The sequence below is a fragment of the Dipodomys spectabilis genome, unplaced genomic scaffold (assembly GCF_019054845.1).
Source record: "Dipodomys spectabilis isolate Male_0828 unplaced genomic scaffold, ASM1905484v1 ptg000287l, whole genome shotgun sequence".
Taxonomy (NCBI): domain Eukaryota; kingdom Metazoa; phylum Chordata; class Mammalia; order Rodentia; family Heteromyidae; genus Dipodomys; species Dipodomys spectabilis.
In genome coordinates, this window is record NW_024870964.1 from 1,529,281 (window position 1) to 1,551,919 (window position 22,639).

Below are 22,639 nucleotides of genomic sequence, written 5' to 3' on the forward strand. Positions count from 1 at the left end.
TTCGCCAAAGATGCAGAAAAGGCCTTTGATAAAATTCAACATTCGTTCATGCTAAAAGCTCTGGAGAAAATAAGAATAGAAGGAACATTTCTTAAAACAATAAAAGCCATTTATGACCGACCAATAGCCAGTATTATACATAATGGGAAAAGCTACAACCAATTCTCCTAAAATCAGGAACAAGTCAAGGATGCTCACTGTCTCCACTCCTCTTCAATATAGTCCTGTAACCCTTAGCCAGGGCAATAAGGCAAGAAAAAGACATGAAAGTGATCCGCGTAGGGAAGAAGTTGTTAAACTATCACTTTTTGAAGACGATATACTATACCTTCATGATCCCAAAAACTCCATCCCCAGACTCTTAGAAATCATAAATCACTTCGGCAAAGTAGCAGGATACAAAATAAACCCACAATAATCAGTTGCCTTCCTGTACACTGACAATGTACAAGAAGAGGGGGAAATAAAGGAAGCAACCCCATGCACAATAACCTCCCAAAAAATAAAATATTTAGGAATTAACCTAAACAAAGACGTAAAGGAACTATTTAATGAAAACTACAAAAAGTTAAAGAAAGAAATTGCAGAAGACACTAGGAAATGGAAAGACCTCCCATGCTCTTGTATAGGTCGACTTAACATAATGAAGATGGTAATACTGCCAAAATTAATATACAAATTCAATGCAATTCCTATTAAAATCCCAATGATGTACATCACTGAAATACAGAAAACCATCCAAAAATTCATATGGAACAACTTCAAACTCTACTACAGAGCTATAATAACAAAGACAGCATGGTACTGGCACAAAAACAGACCCGAAAACCAATGGAAAAGGATAGAAGATCCAGACATAAATCCACAAGCCTACAGTCAGCTTATATTGGACAAAGGGGCCAAAGACATACAATGGAAGAAACACAGCCTCTTCAACCACTGGTGCTGGGAAAACTGGACGGCCACATGCAAAAAACTAAAAGTGGACCCCAGCCTATGATCATGTACCAACATCAACTCAAAATGGATTAAAGACCTTAACATTAAACCTGAATCTCTGAAACTACTGCAGGACAGAGTAGGAGAGACACTTGAACTAATAGGCACAGGATGGAACTTCCTGAACAGAGTCCCAGGGTCACAACAAATTGGAGAGAAACTCGACAAGTGAGACTATCTTAAAATAAAAAACCTTCTGCACAGCTGAATCTATTGCAACCAATCTAGAAAGACAACCAACTATTTGGGAAAAAATATTTACCAGCACTATATCAGACAAGGGGTTAACATCCAGTATATACAGGGAACTCAAGAAACTAATCCCTCCCAAACCCAACAAACCAATTACTAAATGGGCAAGGTAACTAAAGAGGGACTTCTCAGATGAAGAAATAAAAATAGCAAAGAAATACATGAGGAAATGTTCATCATCACTGGTGGTGAAGGAAATGCAAATAAAGACAACCCTGAGATACCACCTTACCCCAGTCAGAATGTCTCACATCCACAAATCAGCCAACGACAAATACTAGAAGGGATGTGGAGAAAGAGGAACCCTATTACACTGCTGGTGGGAATGTACACTTATACCACCACTTTGGAAAGCAGTCTGCAGGGTCCTTAGAAAGCTAAAGATTGCCCTCCCTTACGAGCCAGTCATACCACTTCCAGGCATCTACCCTGAAAACAGGAACCAATATACAAGGACACGTGCACCTCCATGTATATTGCAGCACTGTTCACAATAGCTAGGATATGGAAACAACCCAGATGCCCCACCACAGATGAATGGATCCAAAAATTGTGGTATCTATACACAATGGAATATTATGCAGCCATTAGAAATGACAAAATATTGGCATTTGCAGGGAAATGGATGGAGCTAGAAGGAATCATGTTGAGCGAGGTAAGCCAAGAGCAAAGAGACAAACGGTACATGGTCTACCTGATAAGTGGATGATAAATCCAAAATGTTAGGTGAGACCACAAAATTAACAGGACTTAAGAAACAAAGAACTCCCACTCATCTGGTTGAACACTACTAAATATCCCATGCTGTTGATCACATGTATGGTGTATATGTGTACACCCTTATATATTATAGATTGTGATAGAAAATTTGCTCCAGGAAAGATAGAATGAACTTGTGACTTTAAATGAGCATTATTATTCCCCAATACTGTGAAATTTGGGAAATTATGTAATCACTTAATCACAATTAAAAAAAAAAAACCTCGGGGAAGGTAGGGAGGGAAGGGATGGTAGACGGAAAACAATGGAGGGGGTAACAATGCTCAATAGAAGTGTACTCATTACCTTGGTCATGTAACTGTAACCCTCTGTATTGTATCTTTACAATAAAAAAAATTAAAAAAAAAAGAAATCGAGAGACTTGGAAAAAAATCATTATGTGAAGGAAGCCAGAATCAAAGAAACATAGACTATATGGTTTCCCTCATTTTTATTAATTAATATTTGCTTAGGATAGTCCTGGCAAATAAGTTCGTTTTTTACACTCTTAATATTCGCTCTATGTGTGTGTGTGTTTGTGTGTGTGTGTGTGTGTGTGTGTGTGTGTGTGTGTGTGCAGTAATGAAACTCGACTTGGAGCCTCAAAATCTCGCTTGTTTTTTTCACTCATGACTGACTGAATCTGTACTATTTTAACCAAGGTTTCACTCTGTGTTTGATTGAACCATTGAAAATAAATGTCTCGTGGAGTGCTACCCCAGCCATTTGTGAACCACGGTCTTCCAATCTCAACCTCATGAGATGAGATACTGGCATCTAGTTCTATTGCCAAGTATCATTTGTTTTGTTTTGTTTTTGTTGTTTTGTGCGTCCAAAATCTGTATGGAAAACAAATCATTTATAATCAGGACTATTCACATAAAATTTGTGTTGTTTAACTATTACCTTAATAATGTAATCTTTTTGCATCCACATTATGTGATTTGAATTCTATTGTTTCAGTCAAGTCACTTACATATAATTTGAATCTTCTTGTCTTGGTTTTATAGGGTGTTAGGTGTTTAAAAACAGAATTTATTAAGGTTTAACTCTGCACTACTGAAGCAAGACCTTTATGATTATTCAATGTCCTGTAAATCGTAAGTTTATCACTACTTGAGGCACCATATGAGCACAAATAGTTTCCTATAATACCTACACATATTTTAGACCTCAATGCTATGCAATGCACACTTCTGCCAACTATGAAAGTGCATCCTTTTTAATTCTCCATGGATTTTCACTGTTCTTCTCTCTACTCTCCAGTGCTAAGTCCTGTGAAGGTCATGTTGATTTTCTCCCCTGTTACATTCATCATTGCATCTTGGGAACTTCTGGTATGCATTACTGTACTTCTGTCCATTCGCCTTGTGCTTCGGCTTGTACCCCTCTCACCTCGAAGTGCTAAAAATTGGGGATATTTGCTTTACTCTTTATCTCAGACATCTATCTTTACTTTCTAGAAATATATTCATTAAATTCCTTCTGTAAAGTCTAATGTCTTGAAAATTATTACTGCATTTTCATGGCTTTGTTATTTGGCATAAGGGAAGAACATAGATTAGTATTGTAACTTAGGTAAATGATTATTGCAATCATGCCTCAATAGATGTTGTTCATTGGATAATGTTTACTTCTTCAAGGTCTGTCTGCCTGCTTCCTTTTCACTGTTTTGTTTATTTTTCAATGTAGTCTTTTCTTCTGGAAAATATTATGGGCCTAGTGAAGATCAATTCCTACTGTAATTAGTCATTAATTTTATTCCAACCTCATTTCACAGATCCTTTTGAGTTTCTTCAGGGTCTGTGTAGTGCTTCACATTTTTAGATATGTTTTAACATCGATCCAATGATGAAGACATATTCCTTAAGTGACCATTTTGATGACTGAAAAGAAACCATGCTGCAATCTCACTATATGGCAATTTTCTGGTTTTAAATTCTTTTAGATTAAAATTGATGCTGGACAACAAATATTCTATGTACAATTTTATATTTTCCTAATTATTTTAGTATACTTCTGAAATATAAAGTTAAAACATTATCACTTACTTAGTTTTAGGATTTCTAAAACGTACAGAGTAAAAGTTCTATTCATTCACAGTTTTAAGATAATAGAGTGTTCATTATGACCAAGTGAGATATTTTAAAATTTTTATTTGTAGTCCTTAAAGGTTGTGCTGGGGAATCAATTCCAGTGCTTCATGTGTCTTAGTCTACTGTGGGCCTCTGAGCCTGATGTGACCTGTGGTTTTATTTTCAACTGGAATAAAGAAAAAATTCACTAGGAAGGAATTATTACTTGCTTACTTTCTCCAATATCTCTCGCATACATAAAAGTAATATAATTCTACACCGATTGAAAATAGTGTTCCTATTAGAGTAATTGTTTATTTTTTGTAGCCCCACTCTTCACTGTCTTGTCCCTTTCCTATCTCCCATTCTCATAAAACTTAACTGGATCCACTGGAAACCCACTTCTAGTCAGCCTTGTCCTTAAAAATTCAACCTTAACTAACCTACCCCCTGGTAGTCCTGCTATAAACATTCAAAGGCCTGACTGCAACCAGAATCTTTCCTGAAAGTCCTCCTCTGCTATAGGGAAAGCCTTCTTCCACTCCACCCCTTCCTCGAATCCCTGCTCTGCACCACAAGAAACCAGGCCACATCCATATCTCCTCCTATGATCTGCCTTGCTGCACCAAGAACCCTGTCTACATCAGGCTCCTCCCTCTAATCCTAACTTCATCCACCAGATACCCCGTCCGTAACTATTCTATTCCCTCATAGTCCCATTGCTCCCATATTCCATTCCCTCCAAGCTCCTCCAGTCCCATTCATATCCCACTCCCAACCATACTTCTCCCTCGACCCCTCCTGTTTTCATCAGAAACTCCATCCATAACTAGTCTACTTCTAATTGGCCTAAAGTCTCAAACTCAGCCCTGAACCTACCTCTTCCCACAAAGCCCACAAAGGGTTTTTGCTACACCAAAAACCCTCTACCTCTCTATAACTGACTTTGTAGCCCCGGCTTGGTTGACCAGAAACTTCTCACACAGCCCATCTCCTGCCTGGAAAGCCAGCCCTGCTATACCACAGGCCTCTCTACCTCCCATATCTACTCTCTCAATGGCTACATTGTTCCCTAGATGAATCCTCCCCTCATTGGATCCTCCCGCAGATCCACACCCTACTCAACCAGTCATCCTGCCCATAATTACCCTACAACTTTGTAGACCTTCCACTCCTTCTCAAAGTCCCTCTTCCAATTAACCCCATGGCTCTAAGCCCTGACCTGCTCTAGAAAACCCCCACTAGACAACCCCTACCACACTATCCCATCTCTCGACATCCACATTGCTCCACTGCAAACCACTGCATCTGTTTGACTCCCTCTGGAAGCCTTACCAGGCTCAACTTTAAATCCCTGTCCCTTCATAGTCCCTTTTTGAAGGTTGCCTTGCCCCACTGGAAACCCTGTCCAAAGTCTAATGTCCTGCCTTGCAACACTGAAATCCCCACTCAAACTTACTCCTCTTTTCGAAGTGGTAACTGGCTACACCAGAAACCCTGTACTAACTAGTCTAGTCCGCAGGGTACTATCCCAGCTCTCACAAAGCTCTGGTCCTGAAAATTTCCTCCATATATTGTTACTACATTCTGCTCTGCCAGAAACCCCAACTCCCCCCTAACACCCGTCCCAAAGGCCTGCCATTCTCCACCAGAAACCCCACCCCTTACTAGCCCACTTCTTCCTAGCACCACTCTGCCCTCTAACAGTCCCTGAAAAGCCTCTCCCTCATAGCTCCGCATTCCTGCACCAGAATCCCCACCTTTTGTCGGTCTCTTGCCTTCATTCTCTTCCCTGTCTTATGGGAAACTTCACCCTACATATCCCACCAGGGCTTACAGTGCTACACCACAACCACTCCTCTAAGTAACTTCCTCCGTTGTAGCCTTGTTCTTCCTTTTCAAAGCTCTGCCCCAAACAGCCTCTTCCCCAGTGACCTTACCTTCTTCCACTGAAAACCAATCCGCCTGCCAGTCTCCATCCTAAAGTCCCACCTACTCCACAAGAGACCCAGCTCCTAACAAGTCTAGGCTTTCCTGTCTCCTCCCTGCCCTACACAGACTGGCTTTCACCCTCAAAGCCCCGCCCTTCTCTACCACAGAGGCTGTGCCAATACCAACTCCTCCCTTGAACCTGATAGGGATCCACCAGAAACCCCACACCACCTCATCCTTGAAATTCCCACCTAGTAACTTTTATTACAAATGTGATTTTATAATGGTCACAGAATTCATACTAATCAATATGATAAGAAAGCAGTATTGCCAAAAGTCAACAAAAATTAGATAGCTATTAGATGCCTTAATCTAGTTTGGGGTTCTGTTACCAGGCAGATACACATTGTGTGAAAATGTGTGAACATGATTCCTCTAACTGGAAAGCATTCTTTGAAGTATCAGTAAGGTTTCATGAGTGAGTATTTTATTTCTAGAATTTTCGTACACATTTGTGTCCATTAACTGAAAAATATTAGTTATTTTAAATCTACTGGTTTGGTTGAGGAAAGAGTATTAAGATGTAAAAAGATGACTTTCAAATCATCTCTCTAATGAATAAAATTTTGGAGTTACTTACTTTACTATGTACCAGAGTTTTTAGTAACAGAAATTCTCTACAGGAATCCACTTTGAATTTCCTCCTTCCACTAAAGTGCCCTTTGGAAAAGATTGAAGTGAGATTATACAGGTAGAATGCCAGAAACAAAAACGTATTTGAGATCATAACAAAAACCTTGATGAAGACCCTACCCAATGAGGTTAAATTTTCTAATGAAAGGAACTTAAGCGTATTTACCTGCAGACTTTCTGAAGACTACAAGACAAAAATATAAGAAATGCCCTCTTATACCATGGTTCTGAAAACAAAACAAAACCAAGGAAAGACAACATAATGAGACAGAAGGGAATGAGGGACTTGTACATGTGATATAGAATGTAAAAATACACTGAATCAGGTAAAAATAATTTTGGTCACAATGCCTGGTTGTTGTTTGTTAACCTGTGACTTAATATAGGTCTCAGCAGGTGTCTGCCAAGCTATTTGTGTAGTTAGTCAATTTCATCATTGCAAGATCATCAGGATGATGAACTCCCACACACCTTAACATACCTGCAACACAACTAGACATACGTTCCTATTGGTCCAACAGTGTAAGGCAGACCTGTATTTAACCCATGCTTTGTATGTAGTATGCTATAGTTTTTTCACGCTTGATACAAAATGTCTCTGTCCAGAATTAAATGATGGCATTTATAGCGAAAATGATTTAGGGTCATTTTTAACATCTAATGCATGCTGAAGTTTTTATTTATACCTCTCCTTGTTCCTTTCTTTCTTCCTCCCTTTCTTTCTTTTCTTTTCTCTCTTTTCTTTTCTTTCTTTCTTTTTTCCTTTCTTTCTTTCTTTCTTTCTTTCTTTTTTCTTTCTTTTTTCCTTCCTTCCTTTCTTTCTTTCTTCCCTTTTCTTTCCTCTTTTAGGAAATGAGTATGAATTTAGATATTTTGTTTGCTGAACAAGAATTCTATCATTAGAATAATCCTTTTTCGATTTATTTACTTTGCTCATAGGTTATCCATTTTGCTGAGGGCCGAACACAGGGCAAGTTCCTCACCTCTGTCTGCCAACTAGCGGGGATCACAAATGCATTCCAACAAGCGAACCTTTAGGAAGATATGAGACTCTTATTACTTTCCTTGCACAATGGTTCTGATCTGTGATCCTCTCAAATTCTACCTCTTCAATTAGTGATGTGAGTTCCAGTAGCCTACCCTCATTATACATCTTCTAAATGAATTATTGAAGGCAATTTCACTTTAATCTCTTTTTTGCCAGTCCACTGGCTGTTATAGTTTTATTTCTAGACAAATTTTGTGTATATATGCACATTAGCTTTAAAATATTATTTTACCTCCTTTGTTCCTTTTTAATTTTCTTGGTCAAGGGGCTTGAATTCTGGGTCTGGGCGCTATCCCTGGGCTCTTCAGATCAAGGCTCACACGTTACCACTTGAGCCACAGTGCCACTTCTGGTTTTCTGGTGGTTACTTGGAAGTAAGAGTGTCATGGATTTCCTGCCAGGGCTAGCTTTGAACTACTATCCTCAGATCTCAGCTCCTGAGTAGCTAGGATTATAGGCATGAGCCATTGGCACCCAGCTAAAAATGTTACTTATTTTATGTACTGTGATTTAGTTGAGGGAGTAACATGAGTGTGTAGAAAGGTAACTTTCAAGTTACCTCTCTAAATAATTTCAGAGTTTCATTTTCATATTTATTGCAGTTATTAATAACAGAAACTCCCAAAGTAACAGAATAATCCTTCATTTTCTCCTTCCCATAGGTACTATTGGAAGAGAATGAGATCTAAGACAATATGTACTTGAAATTATAAAAAAAAATTATTTTGATGATACATGAATAACCATATAACAGAACGTGCTTTTCATTTTCTAAAGAAAGGAATGTCATGAAAGTGTATTTATTGGCAGGCTTTTCACCTGAAAAACAAAGAAAAAACAATATCATAAAAAAGCTGAAGGGAATCAGCAACCATGTAAGTGTGATACAGCATTGCACACTTTAAAACATGAACTGGTTCGGGTAAAGTAATACTTTGGGAAAGTATCTGTTCACTAAATTTATTCATTATAAATTTTTTATTTTTATTTACATGTCACCTAATATATAACTGCATACATGTGAGTGCTATGTAGATATATATACCTATATATATACTATATATAGATATATATAGATCTATCTATCTATCTATCTATCTATCTATCTATCTATCTAACTATCTATCTATATCATCAGTATCTGCCCAGTGAACTGTATGGTTATGTATGGTTAGGTAATTTCATCATGTCAAGTTCATCAAAAAGATTGACATCCATAAACCTTAACAACCCTGCAACACCACTGCACATGCAAACTTAAGTGTTCACCATTGTAAGCTAGACATGTGTTTTACCAAAGCTTTATATATATGGTGTTATTTTTTCATTTAGTCTTGACACAAAATGTATGTGCTCCTAGAAGTAAATGATGGCATTTATAACTACAATAATTTAGTGTAAATCTTTACATTGAACACATGCTCAATATGAGTTGTTCTTTCTTTCCTTTTCTTATTTTATCTTTAGGAATTTGATTTGAGTTTTGATGTTGTGTTTGCCAGACAAGTATTCCACCACTGGAGTCACTCCACCGATCCTTTCTAGTTTAAGTTACTTTACTCATAGAGTAGCAATTTTTGCACCCAGCCCAAAAAGCAGGGATCATGATTGCATTCCAATATCCTTACCTAGTAGGTTGATATGGGTGATACTTTCCTTCCTAGACTGATTCAGAACTGTGATCCTCTCAAATTCTCCCACTTTAGTTAGTTGCGTGAGCTCCAGTTCTCCCTACTTCTAGAAGATAGGACAGACATGAATGATTACAGGTAATTTGAATGAATCATTGGCTAATATAGGTGACTTGGTATTAAAGTGTAGGGTAAGTTTTAAAGTATAATCACAGTAGTCAGATATTTTGCTAAGTAATTTTGTTTCACATTAATAACACATCTTGACCAGAATTAAGGACTTACTTTTGCTGTCTGTCAACTTGTATGTCATTTGGTAAAATAAACTTCATGTCTACATGTGGGATAAAGAACTTTGAATGGTCTGATGTGCTGGTTCATATCTATAATCATGGTTAGCAAACAGAAATAAATAGATCACAATTTGAACATAGCCTAACCAGAAATCTAAGTAGTCTCAATCTCAACAAACTAGTGGATCATGTTGAATCATGGCATTAATCTCAGCACCACAAGAGGCTAAGTATCTGCCTAATACCTGTGTCACTTGAGTAACTGGGACTCTTGTAGGCAGTCACCTCTATTGATGCAGAAACTGGGCTGAGATTTAGCAAGCGGAGGGAGGAGTCTGCCCCACCTTCCCAGGGTGAACCTCACAGAATGCAGTGATCATGCTTGCTTTCCTCCTCCAAATGTCTTGAGATGCCATGCTCCTGAGTGTTCATTATTTGATTCCAGTGACCTGTGGTACAAGGAAACATTAAATAAATTTCACATATGCCAATTGAGCAGCTCTCCCAACCTGTGAGTTCAACTCAGCAAATGTTCATTATTTGAGAGGTGAGAATACTGAGGTAAGGGAGAGAGGGAGGGTGAGTGAAAGAGAGGACAGATAGAGAGAGAGAGCTGGGCGCCGGTGGCTAACACCTGGAATCCTAGCTACTCAGGAGGCTGAGATCTAAGGATTGCGGTTCAAAGCCAGCCTGGGCAGGAAAGTCCGTGAAACCATTATCTCCAATAAACCACTCAAAAACCAGAAGTGGTGCTGTGGCTCAAGCAGTAGAGCGCTCGCCTTGAGCTCAAGAGCTGAGAGACAATGCCCAAGCCTAGAGTTCAAACCCCATGACCGACCAAAAAACAAAAGAGAGAGAGGGGGAGGGAGAAAAGAAAGGAAGGAAGGAAGGAAGGAAGGAAGGAAGGAAGGAAGGAAGGAAGGAAGGAAGGAAGAAAGGAAGAAAGGAAAGAAAGAAAGAAAATAACTGAGAATGAATTGTTTGGAGTCAGGAGTCATATGTCAGAGGTACTACCTGGATTTGGTGTTAGGTCTGCTCCAGGTCATTCAGATCCTATGCCGACACCTTCCCAATTCTTGGCTAAGTTTCAACTCTTTATGAGTTGCCTAGTATCTGACACACCTGGAGGCAGCCACCTCCCCATCCTGTTTAGTCACAACCTGGTCAGCCTCTGGTCACACTATCCATCTGACCAGAGGTGAGTCCCAGAACTTGAAGTCACATCCAGATCCAGTGTGGCCAGAGTTTTCCCCAAATGGCCTCACCTCATCTGTTTCTTCACATAGATACATCCTTGCCCGAGGTTGGGTCTCCCCATTTTTTTTAAAATGCCTTTCCACAATGTATGGCATGGGACGCTATTCAGTAAATAAACTTCTTTACCTGACTGAATATGGTGTGGTGTTCTATTCATTGGCTACCTAATGAAACTCACCTAATTAATATACTTTACACTTCAGAGTTTCTAGTTATGAATCCATGGATATTTTTGTGACACATGTGAGATCAGTATCTACAAAACATATTTACTAGCATAATTTAACAGTATAATTCTGCCTGGAATCTTTAATAGCAGCTTAATTAACCATAAAGTCTATTCTGTTTGCTTTGCTTTGCTTTTTTTTTTGCTTAAAGTAATAGAAGAGTTGGTGAGACAATCTGTATGAAGACTCAGGGCCTGTGTTGGAGGGGCAGAATGATGCCGGCTCTGGCCTCAGGATTATCTGAGGACTGTGTTTGTGTATGTGGAAAGCTCTTGGCATGCTGGGCTAGAGAGGGAACATGTTCTCTCTCCCGATCTCAAAGCTCATGTCAGACTCCTGGGAGCTAAGGAAGTAGTTCTTCTGCTTACTTAAGCATAGACGAACAGCTAGTCAAGCATTTTCCTGAGTACGGCGAAGTGGTTTGAGCTTGCGCTAAAATAATTTAGATAAAAATATACAAATACTTTGTCTCATAGTTTAAGCAAAATTGTATCTGTTGAAATTGTTTGTGTGAATATCTCCTGACTAAATCTTGGCAAAGATAATACTTGCTTGTCTTTAAATATCCACTAGCAATAAAGCACACCATGCAGTGGCAATTGCTGTTTGCACTCTGCAACTCCTGTGTCCTGGTGATTTTGCGACCCATACCCAGGGACCCCAATGCCTTAGACGTTGACAACTGTGACCCAAACAGGGACCCTGCAGTGTTGAATTCAGGAAGGAATATTCAGGTAAATACTTTTAATTACAGGGAGATGGGACAAGTTAAATCTACTCCGTACTTACATATCCTAAAATATTTATTTGCTGCTTATGGTGTAACTATGTATTCTTTTGACATAGAAATGTGTATTAATGTAGTTAGGGAATGGAATCCTTGGTTCCCTGATGAAGGGACGTTAGATGTTGATAATTGGAAATGAGTAAAGTATAATGTAAAAAGAGCTGTTTGAGAAGGGGAAAGGATTCCTGTTAGATTTTGGTCCATTTGGGCTATTTCACATACCCTTTTTAAAGCTTTAAATGAGAAAAGATTAATAGCGGGCTTAACGAAAGAGGCAGCGCCTTTTATTGTAGATTTACTAATGGACTCTGAGGTTAAGGGCAATGGATAAGCATGCATCACAATTAACAGAGAAAAAACAAGAGGTAAAGAAGGCTGAAAAGGAACAAACTGAAAGCGTAAATAGAATGTCTGAGCAAATGGAATTGATTTTATCAAGATTACAACATATGGAGTTAGAAATTAGGAGAGTGAAAGGAGAATCTGAAAAAGTGAAAGTAAAACAGCCTTCTGCTCCTCCCTGGCAGATACAATTTTTACAGCGTCACTCTCACACAAAACAGAAGGCTCAGACAGTGAGTTTGATGATGAAATGCCTATTTTTACTTATCCTGTAATTTGACCACCTCCTGTGAATGGTATAGCTCAACCAGCCAGATATGAGGGTGTTGCTGTTGATGATATTGGTAAACTTAAGAAGGCAGTGACGTTGTATGGTCCTCAGTCTCATTATGTTAGGGAATTGCTTAATGGGCTTGCCCGACATTACAATAATTTGCTCCCGAGGATTAGAAGATGCTTTGTAGAGCCTTGCTTAAGCAACCTGAATACCTACAGTAGCAAATGTGGTTTACTGAGTTATATACAGAAAGGACTAGACAAAATGCACAGAGCAATAATCCATGCCTGCAGGATGTAACCCTTCCCATGTTGAGTGGAACAGAACAATATGCAGATGCTCATATGCAAGTGAACTCTCCTGAAGAGATCCATGAGCAGTTATGAGACATAGGTATTGAGGCATGGGAGAGGATTCAGCTGGTAGGAGAGCATTATGGCTCCTGGACTATAGTAATTCAAAAACCAAATAAACCCTATGTTGAATTTTTATCATGATTGACACTGACCTTGGAACATACTATTGTGGGAGAGACTGCACTTCAACAACTACCGAGCATGTTGGCTTATGAGAATTCTCATGAGGACTGTAGAAGAGCCCTATTGCCTATTAAAGAATCTGGGGATATAAATACATATTTAAGGGAGTGTAAAGACATTACATCCGAATCCAGGCATATGCAGTTGTTTGCTGAAACTATGGCCACTACCTGGCAGGCTTTACAAACCAAACCCTCTAATCTAAAATGTTTTGGATGTGGTCAAACAGTACATATAAAGAAGAATTGTAAAAAGGCTACTGATGTTAACAAGAGAGGACCAAGAATTTGCCCTAAATGTAAAAAGGAAAGCACTGGACAACAGTGTGTAGATCAAAAATAGACAATAAAGAAATTCCTATAAAAATGCTTACCCTATGCAGGGAAAGTTTGCATCTGGCCAGCCCCGTGGCCCAGGATTAATAACCGAGGGTAGCCAACCATTTTTCTTCCTAGTCCCGGCCACAGCCCACAGCGCCACAATGGACATGCTGATTCATTCATCTACTGAGAGGCATATTGGTTTAAAACATGCTTGCATGTAAGTATGAATTATGGTCATTCAATTTTGAAAACTGACAGATGCCACCTCCCCAGACATACCAAAATCATGATTTCTAAGTAAGATAGGATTTTATGGTGGTACAAGTGTTGAGATATCTGGATGAGTCTAATGGGTATCTTGCACTGAATTAGGCAGGAAGATATCCAATATCATATGGGATAAAAAATGTTAGTGAGAAATTATTCCCTTGAGAAAGATATAGGAGGCTGCCAGAGGTATGGAGAAATTCAGATAATTTTGGAGGATTTAGAAATGAAAGCTCAAGTACGTCTCTTTAAGTGGAAGGGCAAAAGAAGGGGAAGAGAAGAAAATAACTGAAAGCAGATCATTGTCCCAACTTAAAGTATAAAAAGACATAACCTATAACTTCCAAGTTAAAGAGAGACCAATATAATACGTCCCACTTAATTTAGATATATGCAAAATATTTACTTGCCTTTTTCCCACTTTAATGCTCCAAAATAAATGAAGACTTATAAGAAACGTTATGTGATTGTCGTTACTTCAACCTGAACATTAATTGTGATGAGCCCTCTTTTTCTCAGTATGCTCTTGGAAAATACTCCCTAAATTGATGATGTTGTGACTGATTAGAGAGCCAGAGTAATGGGTTTCTACTTGTATGATAATCCCAGAAGAGTTTAATGCAGTTTTTTTTCTCAAGGTATCCAAGTATATTGTCTGACGCTATACTCTGAACACACCCTCACACCTGAGCACATTATTTGAAATTGTACATCAGCATTTCCTTGGCACATTCGACTTTGTGCCTTTGTCTTTTTTGCATGTTCCTTTTGATTGCTTTATTTCCATTTCATCTGTACAAACTGCTAAGAATACTGTTCAGCTACCACTTCTTGTTTGCAAACACCCAGTCTATGTATGAATGTACTTTGTCCATGTTAACCAATAGGGTAGTACTCACTCTCTGAGGAGAAAAGTTACACAGTATAACTCTATGCCAACATTAGAGGGTGTAGAATTTAAGGCATTTTGAGACAAACAGTGATATTTGAATTGAAAGGCTCCTTAGGGACATTTTCTTGGAGCTCATTAGTTTACCCAGGAGAAACATAAATATCCACACACTTTGGAGCTAATTAGTAAGTAACTGAATTAACACTAGATCCTAGATGTTGTGTTATTACAAGTCACCATTGTATTATTGGTACATCAGAATCCTTTCCTACATGCATATATGTGTCAGAAAATGAAAGAAAGGCATTAAAACAAAATTCTTATCTGTTTAGGCATTTAGTCCTTGTGGTGAGGGTAATGTCTGAACTCTTCCATTCAATAATACCTTGAAGTTTATAAGAGCACTTCCTACATATAAGAATTTGTGGCAGGTTCATTGAGAGGGTTATTTCAGCATGGAGATATCCCTAACAAGAATTATATTTAAATAGAGTATATGGCAGTTATGACATATCAATGGCTATTGAGGCATTTTCTATTCTAAAGAAGAATCAATTTGTGGAGTCTTCAGTAACATCAGTAAAACTGTATGTTCAACCTATACTTGGTGTTACTTGTCCTACATTGATAATGAATAACCTGATAAGATGTCCAAACATATCTAACGATATTTCAATAAAATCCCAAACTGATGTAGATACATGGGTCACTCATTGGGACTGTAGGGCAAATTAGGCTTGTCTGTGCTATACTTCAATCCATAATCTCCTTCAAAAATATTCACAGAATATATCTAAGTAAAGTTCATGACACTTACATCTGTATAATACTTCTAAGGTCAGGATAAAAGCATTTGTTCCCAAAATTTAAACAGGGTCTGTTGAATTCATGGATCTAGAATTTTATGGCTTCACATTAATATCTCAAAATTTCATCAATATGACTTACATCTCTACCAGTTCACCAAAACACTGTTCTTATTGAACTTGTCTATGTCCTTTAAGTTTTCAAATCCAAATAGCATTTTTCCTTCAATGTCTCTGTAAGTTTTGACCTATTCTTCCTGAAAATTATTTCCTTCCTTTCCTTCTGTAAATCTGTTTCTATTACTTTCTTGTTTCCTTATCTCTTTCTTCCAATCTTGTCCACACTGGTGCTCACATTGCTACACTTATGTCATAACTTTTCTTTTCCTCTTACCTTTAATAATGCCCCCAATTTTATCATTCTTTTTCATATTCATGGTCGTGGATATTTTGATGATATCTAAACAGACCTATCTTTGCATCTGTTTAATATAAACTTTGGAAATATCAGAGTTTTTTCCCCTAAATACATCATTTTCACCTATAATCCTTATCACCAAGAATAACACTCACACATTTGCTTGGCCAGAGATGTAGAACCCTTTAGATTTCTTCTTACCCTTCTACTCTCACCCATTATATAAGATGAACGATCAAGATTTTCTCAGTTTCTGTTACTGATTTGATTTCTTTTTTTTTTTTTTTTTGTTGGTCGTGGGGCTGGAACACTGGGCCTGTGTGCTGTCCCTGTGCTCTTCAGCTCAAGGCGAGCACTCTACCTCTTGAGCTACAGCAACACTTTTGGGGTTTTTTAGTGGTTTTCATTGGAGATCAGAGTCTCATGGACTTTTCTCCCTGGGCTGGCTTTGAACCGTGATCCTCAGATCTCAGCCTCCTGAGTTGATAGGATTACAGGCATGAGCCACTGGCGCCCAACACTAATATGATTTCTATGTACTCCTTTTTATGCCCCTGTCACAAGTCTGTTTCATGTACTCGTCACTGGTCACCTAGTCTTAAACAATTTTTAGAAAGTATGTTTTTTCCCCATAGTCTTTTCATATTTGTCCTCTCCATCAATAAATTACTGCTCCTTGTAAGTATGCAGAGGGAAGATCTCAGACACAAATTCTAGTATCATTATTTCCTCACCACATTGAGTGTTGGCCGTACATTTCTCATCTGTAAATGGATGTAATATACCAGAAATATTGACGAATACATTTGCTTACTCCTAGAGCAAGAAAAAAGAAAAGTGAAGAGTCCGTACATTTTCCACCTTAGCTTACAAATAAGGATAGAGTCAAATTCGTTTTGTTGGTATAAAGTCACAAATTGTTTCATGCAGAAATAAAAATAAATTTTACCTCCTGGCTCTAAGCGTTGTGTCCTTTTAAGGCAACTACAGATATGTAAGTGGTATTATGTAAATTGGGTCATGTGTCTACATTTGTATTGAAGAACATACTCAACATATCATTGGAAAACATTGGTTATTGAATAGTATCTATATGAGAATGTTACTTGAACTAATCGCACTAAGTTGAAAATTAATATTAGTCCATCAAAATTTTCTTATTGCTTTATGTGTTGCCAAGTGTTCTTCATAAACTTATACATAGGATTTCTGCCTAATAGTGAAGCATGCTTGAGGCATGTGTTGTTACCTTCTAGGGATATATAACTAAGAAACTGGCTATGTGGGTGGTGAAAGTCTTTCTCCTAAGTTCCCAAGGCTAGAACAAACAAGATCATTTGATAACAAAGCACTCAGCTTATTATATTTTATCTATGTGGGACAATAAACAATTTAAAATAAATGATTTTATTTATAAGCAAATGATACCACCAAGAAAAGTGAGTAAGTGGCGCTGTAGCTCAAGTGGTAGAGCGCTCGCCTTGAGTTGAAGAGCTGAGGGACAACACCCAGGCCCAGAGTTCAAGCCCCACGACCGACAAAAAAAAAAAAAAGAAAAGTGAGTACACATTAGAGAGACTGCAAGAATAATATTAGGGATTTACTGTCTCACCTGATTATGTGATTGTATTTCTTGATATTGAAGCTCTCCCCTTGTTATTCTTATTTTATGTAATCCAACACTGTTTATTATTATGTATTCAATGTGGGAAATCTAGCTTCAAAGATGTCTAAAAATTTTTCCTTTTCAATCATAACATTGTCATTATCAGGGTCACTCTGGTCATCATCATTTTCAACAAAATTATTATTACATCATATGTGCTAATTATTGAAAGTCTGGTATGTGTCTATGATTTTGTATTATTTGTACTTTGATTAATAATTTTAATATTACCACTGTGCATGCATCCATGTTAAATTTTTGAATAAATAAACAAAAAAACTAAACCATAACAGGTAGCTTGACTATGTGATTATAACAAATTATTGAACAGGTTTTGAAGCATTGCACATTTCTAACCAGTATGAATTAACTTCCTCTCTCCCTGTCATTACACACAAATATTTAAGGGTTTGAACAGAATTTTTCAAGTAATATTCTATAAATATTACTACAACATCATGTGTATATCTAAAATTACCTTGAAAATAATGTATTCTACTTTCTATTGAAATATTAGTCATTTTACTCTAGGAAATTTTTGGAAAAATAGACTATATATCTTTGAAATGAAAAGGGTAAAAAATAGTAGCATAAAAGTTTTAGAGGGAGTGTATACATTCAGAAATACATGTGTGTGTGTGTGTGTGTGTGTGTGTATAAATGTAATGTGTAGAAAGTCATACATTTTTAGTGAGAATTTGACATCATATATATATTTATGTATAGAATTATGTGCATTATAGTGAAATAAACATCTTAAAACATAATTAAAATTAAAAAACATCATCAAACCAATTGCCGGTAACTCACGCCTATAATTCTAGCTCCTCTGGGGGCTGAGATATAACAATTGTTTTCACATCTAGCCCCGACAGAAAAGTACATGTTAGATTCTTATCAACAATTAACCATTCAAAAACAGAAATTAGCCCTGTGCTTCAAGTTGTGCAGTGCTGGCCTTGAGCACAAAAAAGCTTAGGGACAATGCCCAGGACTTGCAAACAACAACAACATGTCTCACATTAATTTCACAAAAGCATTTTTAAACTGCTGTGAACATTTCTTAGAAACATGAATACATGCCCCTGGAAAATTTTAAGTAAAAAGGATAGAATATTTGTGTCTATGTTAAAGACATGACTATTTAGATTGTTTAAGATATTTAGGTAATGATTAGGAATTAAGAATAATGATAGGTAGGTAATAATTGGGACTGGTCTTTTATTCTGTTTTATGATAGTGATAAAATGATACCTGTAATGATTATATAAAATTACTCTTGGGTATTTGAATTATAATAAGTGATAAACATTTTTGAAGTTCATTTATTGTGAAAATTCTGTACCAAGGGTTTACGATTACATGGGCAAGGTAATGAGTATATTTCTTTTAAAACATTGTTGCCTCCTCCTTTGTTTCCTCTTCCCATCCCTTGCACCTCCCCCACACTGATCCCCACTCCTTCCCTCCCCCATTCCCCGGCCAACGTTTTAAAGTTCGTTTTTCGACATAACAAAAAATAACTCCAGCTTTCACTGTATTTGATATTGGTATAATTTGTAGAGGGGAAGGGAAAAAACAAATCATTTAAATAGGAATACAGGTGGAACCATTGCAACAATGAAATGTACAAGTCGTTATGTTGAAAAATGAACTTTACAACTTTGGTGGGGGGAGAGGATTGGGTAAGGGGAGTCTGAGAAGTGATGGGAAGGGGAAACAAAGGAAGAGGCAAAAATGCTTGATAAAAAATGTACTCATTATCTTGTAATTATAAGCCATCTGTACGGCATTTTCACAATAAAAAAAAATACCTCTCAGTCCTATCTCTCAACATTACCGGACTTAAATCTCCAATTAATCAACTTAGACTGTCTAGTTGGATTAAAAAGCAAAATCCTTCTATCTGCCTTTAGGAGTCACGCCTTGCACATAAAAACAAACACATTTTGAAAGTGAAAGTCTGGAACAAAATCTACCAAGCAAATGACCCCCATAAAAAGGTGGGAGTTGCAATCCTAATATCAGATAAAATAGACTTCAAATTAAAATTCGTGAGAAGAGATAAAGAAGGTCGCTGCATACTAATTAAGAGATTGCTCCTTCAGGAGGATATTACAATTCTAAGTATCTATTTGCCAAACAACGGAGCAAGCAAATTTATCCAAGAACACTACTTTCCCTCAAAGCTCACATAGATCCAAAGACATTAATTGTTGGGGATTTTAACACACCACTAACCCCACTAGATAGATCAACTTGGCTAAAACTCAATAAACTGCAGATCTAAACAACTGCAAGGATCAACTAGATTTAACAGACATCTAACGAATATTTCACCCAGCAGTATCAGAAAACACGTTTGTCTCAGCAGCACATGGAACATTTTCAAAAACTGACCACATTTTAGGTCACAAAACAAAAGTCCAAATTCAGAAACATTGAAGTTATACCTTGCATTTTCTCAGACCACAGGAAATAAAATTAGAATTCAATGCCAAAAGCCACCAAAGAAAGTCCTGTAACACATGGATGCTGAACAACACACTGTTGAATCACGAGTAAGTCATGTAAGAGATTAAAAAGGAAATTCAATGTTCACAATATTCAACAAAAACGAACAGATAAATTACCAGCTCCTCTGGGACACAGAAAAGGCAGTACAAAGAGGCAAGTTTGAGATATATGAAACGAACAATTTAATGACACATCTGAACCTCCTTGAAAAAGAGCAGCAAGATAAACCCCAACCCAGTAGATGGAAAGAAATAATTAAAATTAAATAAGAATTAAATGAATTAGATTCAAAAAAAAAAAGAAAAAACACAGAAAGAATCAACAAAACAGAGTTGGTTCTTCGAAAACATTAACAAAATTGACAGACCCTTAACAAATCTTATCAGAAAAAGAAGAAAATTCACCCAAATTAATAAACTCAGAGATGAGAATGGAAACATCACCAGAGAAACAACCAAGATTCAGAACATTATAAGGGAATACTTCTCAAAACTATGCTAATAAGTTTGAGAACTTGGCAGAAATGGACCTTTTCATAGCAAATATCGACATGCCGAAACTAAACCAAGATGAGTTAAACCATTTTAACAGGCCCATATCAAGCATTAAGATAGAAACAGCAATATGAGAAGTCCCATCTAAAAAAACACCAAGACCAGACAGATTTACATCAGAATTCTACAAGGCCTTCAAAGCAGAGCTCACACCAATACTACTCCAACTCTTCAATGAAATTGAAAGAGAAAGTTCACTACAGAACTTATTCAATGAGGCCATCAAAACCCTCATCCCCAAACCAGGCAGGGATGCATCAAAAAAGAGAAGTTTAAACATATTTCTTTTATGAATATTGATGCAAAACTTCTCAACAAAATTTTGGTCAATTGACTTCAAAAATTCATCCAAAAAATAATACACCACGATCAAACAGGATTCAATTCAGGGACGCAAAGTTGGGTCAATATATGCAAATCAATTAATATAATACATCGCACCAACAAGAGCAAGGATAAGAACCGCCTGGTTCTCTCAACTGTTTGAGAAAAAACATTTGACAACATCCAATAAACCCTTTATGATGAAGGCTCTGGAAAAATTAGGAACCCAGGGAACATTCCTAAATAAAATAAAGGCTGTATATGACAAACCTACAGCCAGCATTACACTTAATCGTGAAAAACGAAAGCCATTTCCTCTTAAATCAAGAAGGGGACAATGGATTTTTGGGTCATAGGGAAGCTCTTTCCAAAGTGGTTGAACGAGTTTACACTCCCACCGACAATGAAGTAAGGTTCCCTTCTGTCCACATCCCCTCCAGCATCTGTTGTTATTAGAGTTCTTGATTTTAGCCATACTAACTGGAGTGAGGTGGTATCTCAATGTTGTTTTGATTTGCATTTTTTATGGCTAGGGAGGTTGAGCATTTCTTCATGTGTCTATTGGCCATTCTTCTTTCCTCTTCAGAGTAGTTTCTCTTTAAGATTTTAGCCCATTTATTTATTGGGCAGTTGTTTCTTTGAAGATTTGTTGTTGGGGGATTTAATTTTTTGAGTTCCAGTTATATTTTAGATATGAGACCCTTGTTCGTATGGCTAGTGAAGATCTTCTCCCAATCCGTGGGCTTTCTATTGACCTTGCTAGCTATGACCTTTGCCATGTAGAAGCTCTGCAACTTCATGCAATCCCATTTGTCCAACCTTTCTTTGATTTGTTGTGTTTCTGGAACTCTATTAAGAAAATTTTGGCCTGTGTGGCATTTACCCAAATGTTCACAAACAAGAACACACTAAAACTACCAGCACGACTATGTTTATTGCAGCATTATTTACTATAACTAAGATATGGAACCAACCCAGATGCCCCTCAGCAGATGAATGGATCCAGAAAATGTGGTATATATACACAATGGAATTCTATGCTTCCATCAGAAAGAATGACATTGCCCCATTTGTTAGGAAATGGAAAGACTTGGAAAAAATTATATTAAGTGAAGTAAGCCAAGCCCAAAGAAACATAGGCCCCATGGTTTCCCTTATTAGAAATAACTAGTATATGTCTGACTCAAGCAGAAAAGGTCAGATAATTTGATTTTAGGAAAATGAACCCTAAATATGTATTCAAATGTTATTTTTCCTTTCTTGCGATTGTTTCTAACACATTTGTAAAATGATTTCTTCGTTGCTTTGTATGTCCCTCCCCCACAGTATAACCCCTACTTTCACTGTATTTGATGTCGGTATAATTTGTGGAAGGGAAGGGGAAAAACAAATCTTTTAAATAGGAATAGAGGTCGACCCATTGCAACAATGACATGTACAAGTCGTTATGTCGAAAAAGAACTTTACAACTTTGGTGCAGGGAGGGGGGGAGGATTGGGGGCAGGGGGAGAGTGGGAAGGGATGGGAAGGGGAAACAAAGAGGAGACTAAAATGCTTGATAAGAAATGTATTCATTATCTTGCCCATGTATATTTATAAACCCTCTGTAAAGTATTTTCACAATAAAAAAAAGAAGGGGACAAGGATGTCCACTCTCTCTAGTTTTTTTCAATTTAGTATTAGAATGCCAAGCTACAAGAATAAGAAATGGTGCAAACATAAAATGGATCCAAATAGGGAAAGATGAAGTAAAACTCTCCC